Raw genomic sequence first — 6,426 nt, 5'->3', positions numbered from 1 at the left:
TATCTGACAAGTCTGATAATTTGTCTTTGCCCTGGAGAGAAGTGTCCTTTGTCCACCATTCTGCCTGGGTCATAAGGGCCCTATGGGACTTGGGCCACCAGCTGGCTTTTGTCCTCAACTCACACAAGAGCCATGTTTAGGAAAGGAGGGCTGTGCTTCTCATCAACTATGTTGCTGAAACCCCCTCCCCTTCCTTGAGTATTATACACATAGAATGAATCCAGTTTATGGTACTGTGCTGGTAGGTTGAGAATGGGTAGGGAAAGTGGTCGGAAATTGTGAATAGGAAATTGAGTGTTTCCAAAAATAGAATGGAGAGTCTCATGGGGGAATGGAGAGAGTCATAGGGGAGCCAAGAAAGAGTTATATTGGAGAGTGCACAAAAAAGGAGACAGAGGGTAGGGCCTAATTTTTTAGAATTCTCCCCTTGGGCCATAAAAGTGAATGTAGTTTGCATTGTTTCCTCTGGAACCCACAAGAAGATAGCAGTGCATACGTAGGGGACTTTGGAGTGTGGCAGGCTGTGAGCCGCTCAACTGACAATGGCTCATGGCTGGAGGTGGGTGTGGGAAAGAAGAGAGCAATGAGGAGCAGGGCAAGGGAGTTTGCAGTAGGTGCCCATGGAAGGTAACTCTGCAAAGAGGTGGGAATGATGTTTGCATTAAATAATAATGAATCTGTTAAAGTCCAAATTGGCATAAATCAATACTGAACCTTCGTCCTTTATCATTTTACATAAGAATAGAAATGAAAGCCAAGATGAACATGCCAAATGAAATTAAGAAACTTTGGGCAGCCTATATTCTTTTTTTGACTTCTATAAGGATTCTTATATTGGCTTTCAACTATGCATTACCAAATTCACATATCAACGTACTACTTACTACTTAGAACATGAAGTTGTCTAAATTGAGACTTCATTTCCTGGAATATACATTCCAGGAAAATGATCAACACTGATGAGTAAAAGCAGTACTTTAACATTAATCTTTGTAGAAGAGAACCTGCACCAATGGGCAGAAAATTGTCCATTTGTGTAGTGTTTGGCTTCTAATTGGCACCATTCAAAGATGGATCTTGCTAGTTGGGAGTCAAGAAGAAACAGGAAAAGACCAGAGGTAGAGGTCACGTTTGGGGTTTCAATGAGGTTAGTCTTCCAGAGGATATATTTTCAGATTTCTCTTATGAAGCTATAGCTTTTCTTAGAATTAACCTGTCCCATCCAGCCCCAAAGTAATTGCACTCTTTTTCTCCTTATCTTCTCCATGAAGTGTGAACATGTAGACACCATCTCTGTAGAGAGAGGTTCTCCTGACTTGGGCCCTGCATTCTGTATTCTTCTCCTGCCTGTGTGATCAGTCTTTCTCAGTCACCTTCTTTCCTCTTAGGCTAAAATGTTGTTGTTTCTCAAGGTGCTGACTTTGGCCTTATTCTCTTTGTACCCTATATACCGTTCTTGGCCTCTTTGCTTAAATTCTCAGCTATCCATAGATGCCTCTAAATGCATGATCTAGTCTGAACCTGCCTCTTGAGAGCTCCACTGGAATTTCTGACTGCTTTTGAGATATTTACATATGAATACTACATAGGTCCTCAACACAACTCATTCTTCATAGAATTTATCATCCTTATACCACATCTTCAAATTATTCCCCTTCTTAAATTTCTAATTTCATTTGCTGATACTATTATTCAACTAGTCCCTAAGCCAACAAGGTAGAGACAGAACATTCATTCCCTTTCACCTTCTACATCTAATCTGTCACCAAATCACATTGATTCTACTTCCTGTATCTTTTCCTCTGTATTTTAAAAATTCTATAATTAAAACATAATTATTATTAAAAATGATGCAACTTGGAAGTATAAGGAGTAGAAAGATAACATTCCCCTTCCATTTCTCTTGTCCATAAATCTGAGCCTGCACAATGAAACTCTGTCTACATTCTAAAGAAATAGCTTCCCATCAGCTAGCCTTTGGGTCTAAAGGTATCCACACTCACAGCACAATCTGCTCAGGTAAGATGTGCTCAGAGAAGCAGACCACACAGCCTCAGAATGTGGATTCCGGTTAATTCTGTGTCTTTGTTATCCAAAGCATGATGTAAAAGGGTGATCATAGACTTTAGGTGGCCATGTTGTGTTGACCACTGAAGGAAGAAGAGAGGGTATTCTAGCCTGATGGAGAGGGGGTGCAGCTTGAGGAGGGCAAGTGGAGCCTGCAAAAGTGCAGGTTCTGAGACAGGGGAACCTCTTGCTTAAGGGCAGTTCTAGTTCCTAGGGTAGTACCAGGTTTCATGTGAATTAATTCAGAAATTGGGCAAGGCTGAGACTACAGATCATTTAATTTCTTCATGAAATATTTGAATTGTTACTATTAACTGGATCCTATACATGTACTGAAGAAACAACTAGTTAACAAGACACGGTTCCTGCCTTCAGGGAGTTCTCATTCATAGAGGGTACCATCTATTTTCATGTAGGTCTTCTGCAGTGGGGCTGTGTAGGCAGAAACTTACATATTAATTAATATTTATAATTTAGTGGTGACTATTTCTAGAAATATTCTAAACACATGCCATATTGCTAATATCAGAATAAAATTTTGTAGTTATAGAGGTTAAAGTAAACTTATAGTCTATTGTTACTCTTTTTTAAATTTTTTTAAAAATTTTTATTCATTTTTTGACAGAGAGAGTACATGGGCGAGGGGCAGAGAACAAGGGAAACACAGAACCTGAAGCAGGCTCCAGGCTCTGAGCTGTCAGCACAGAGCCCAATGTGGGGCTTGAACTGACTAATTGCATGATCATGACCTAAGCTGAAGTGGGCCACTTAACTAACTGAACTACCCAGGCACCCCTATTCTATTGTTATTCTTAGATAAATTTGATCTTCAAGTGAAACGGCTTTGGAGGCCACTGAAGTCCATTATTTAGATTGTACTGCCCTCTGGTGGTTAAACTACAGTTTTATTTATTTATTTATTTATTTATTTATTTATTTATTTATTTTTCAGTTTATCAGAGGTTCCCTGGAAAGACCCATGAGTCTTTTCTTTACCATGAGATTTTTGACATTCTTAATTTTCTCATTAAGACTTATTTATTTACTACTTGCTTATTTAAAGTTATTTAAATTCCAGTTAGTTCACATACCAGGTAATATCAGTTTCAGGTGTACAATATAGTGATTCAATACGTCCATACAACTTGCAGTGTTCATCACAAGTGCCCTCCTTCATCCCCATCACCTATTTAGTCCATCCCCCCCACCCACCTCCATTCTGGTAACCATCAGCTTTATTTTTCATTTCTTACTGTTTTCTTGAACAGATTCTATTATTTTTGAAACTGTGTTAAAATTACACAAAATAACTACCTTGTGGAGAGTTTCAAACAATACTCTGAGAATCCCAGAACTGATTCCAATGAGATATTGGGAAAAAAGCCTGATTAAAGGAGTTTAAAATTTATCAGAAAAAAAAATAACATTAAAGAATGGTGCAGAAACTGGAATAATCCACCTAAAAAGGGGAACTTCTTGATAAGATATAAACACAAAGAGTATTATAATACAAAAGGTATTAAAGAGATACTTTAATCTCCTTAAAGATACTTAACGATACTCCTTAAAGAAGTATACTGTACACCTGTATACTTCTAAGAAGGTGGTACCACCATTAAAATACATATGTGATATAGAGCCAAAAAAATCGAGAGACAATCATAATAATTTTTTTTGTATTACAAATATAGCATTTCAAGGCTATTGGTCTACATATCGAATGATATTAGAACAATTAGCTCATTGGAAAACCAAATTTAAATTTATACCTCACAGCTTAGATGCAAATACTTTCTTGACGTATTGAAATTAAAGTGGGAAAATGCAACTAGGAAAAGTACAGGCAGATAATTACATGATCTTAGGTCGCTAACGGCCTCTGGTGTGACACCAAAGTCAGAAATCTAAAGAGAAATTTTTGTAGGTTTGGTTAGAGTAGATGACATTAACAAACAAACATAAAGATGGAAAAAAAGGCAATATATGGTAGATAAAGGTACTGTATAACAGTGTTATGTAAAGAACTTCCAATTTCATAAAACGTTGGAGAAGGAAACAAAGCCAACTCATAAAGAACAATTAAAGGTCAATGAACAAAAAATGTCCTTTCTATTTTGTAATTAAAACAATACAAATGAAAAATAGCACTGGGAGATTATTTGTCACATACCAATATTCCAGTGATGAAGTATAAAATAATGTAAACTTTGTGGCAGATAGTAAGTCATTGTACATTACAATGTAAAACATGAACATAATTTAAACACAATTCTAATTATAGCAATTTTCTAAGAAGACAGTCACATTACTCAGCAAAAATATATACTTTGGTGGTGTTTATAAAATTGGCCAAATTGTATTTTTCTTTTCTTTTTTTTTAGGTTTTTATGCATTAATCTGAATTCCTTTATTAATTCAACTAATCTTTACTGAGTGTCTACTGTTTATCAAGAATTGTGATAAATGCTAGGGATACAATGCACAAGACAGACACAGCCTCTGCATTTGGAAGGTTTTTTTTTATCACTTTAAAAATTACAATAGGGAGGCGCCTGGATGGCTCAGTCAGTTAAGTGTTTTGACTCTTGATGTTAGCTCAGGTTATGATCTCACTGTTGTGGGATTGAGACCCATGTTCTGCTTTGAGAGGACAGAGCCTGTTTGGGATTCTCTCTCTCCCTGTCTCTCTTCCTTTCCCCTACTTTCTCTCTCTCTCTCTCTCCCTCCCTCCCTCTCTCTCTCTCTCTCTCTAAGTAAATAAATAACTGTTTTAAAAAATTAGAATAGGAGAACCACGGATATCTCAGTCAGTACAGCATGCGACTCTTAATCTTGGTGTTGTGAGCTCAAGCCCCACATTGGGAGTACACATTACTTAAATAAATAAAACTTAAAAAAATTAGAAAAAAAGCAATATAATTACTTAAACTTACTTTGGAAATAGCTTTAAAGGGTTAATTACATCTTTATGTTGTTTGTAGAATATTGACATTATTAAAGTTACAAAGCATGAAAAGTCTCTGCAAACCATTATCAGTAGGCTTTATAGGATTTTGTGTTATGATTATGTATATGGATGCCTATTTCTCTCCTTTAAGGCATTAATCACTGTCACTACTTTACCCAGAGTTTTCACATAGGAATTTCTTAGTAGATATGTGTTTTGGGGATGAGACAAAACTGAAAAAAAAAATTTGATTTAAGAACAAAGGAATCGTGACAAATAATAATTCAGATTTTACTCTAAGTGTTATCTTAGCTCCAAACACATACCTATCAACTAGATATTCTATACCCTGGATTCCTTCTCTGTAAAAAACCATTAGTAAACATTAATCTTGTGGGCAAGTTTATAATTTATGGTCTCGGATAGCCCACCTTTTTCATTTTGCACGTTCTGTCGGTCATCTTACACAGGGATCACATCATACTCAATGGACTTCTTGCTTCTGAGAACAGGTAGAAAGATTTTAGTCTTTGCTGACGTTCACTTAGAGAATCGTTTTTGCTAAGTCACTTCTGTTGAAGATTTTCCTTCCATTCTGTTTTATGTTCAGAATGCTCCATGACAGTTTTACAACGTAAAGAAAATATGTGGTGTTCCAAGGTATGGGCATTTGGCCTATGGTCTTTACCTTTTCATTTATAGTCAATGGGCCCTGCACTTAGAGACAATGGAGGAATACTTTAAAACACCCTTTAAGGGCGCCTGGGTGGCTCAGGGCTGAGCATCTGACTTCGGCTCAGGTCATGATCTCACGCTTCGTGAGTTCAAGCCCTGCATCAGGCTTGCTGTTGTCAGTGCAGGGCCCCCTTCGGATCCTCTGTCCCCTTCTCTCTCTGCCCCTCCCCCGCTCATTCTCTAACTCTCTCTCTCTCTCTCTCTGTCTCTCTCTCTGTCTCTCTCAAATAAGATAAATGAACATAAAACCCCACAAAAACTCTCTTTAGAAGTTGGGATGTAAGCTGAGAAAGATTTCTTGGTAGGGAGAACCACCATCCCACTTCCTTTGGAAGATGATTATAATATGCCCCTGAGGCAGCAGCAAGGGGGTTCCTGATTAAACATTTCATGCTAATGTATGTGTGTGTGTGCGCGCGCGTGTGTGTGTGTGTGTGTGTGTGTGAGTGTATCACTGTGTAGGTGTATACAAACTTGAGCAATCATTGATTTGGAGAAGTGCTGGCTGACTGACTATATAGCTACACCAGGTCTGCATATGTATCTGCATTCCAAACATGTGCTTCCTATTCTGAGACCTTAGTGAAACATGATCCTCTGGGAATCGGTAAGCAAAAATGTCAGAAAGCTTCACAGCATATATGATTGATCGATTGAACCACAGTAAATCCTCTTAG

This window comes from Herpailurus yagouaroundi, unplaced genomic scaffold (assembly GCF_014898765.1).
Source record: "Herpailurus yagouaroundi ecotype Mexico unplaced genomic scaffold, PumYag 139, whole genome shotgun sequence".
Taxonomy (NCBI): domain Eukaryota; kingdom Metazoa; phylum Chordata; class Mammalia; order Carnivora; family Felidae; genus Herpailurus; species Herpailurus yagouaroundi.
This window is presented reverse-complemented; position numbering follows the sequence as displayed.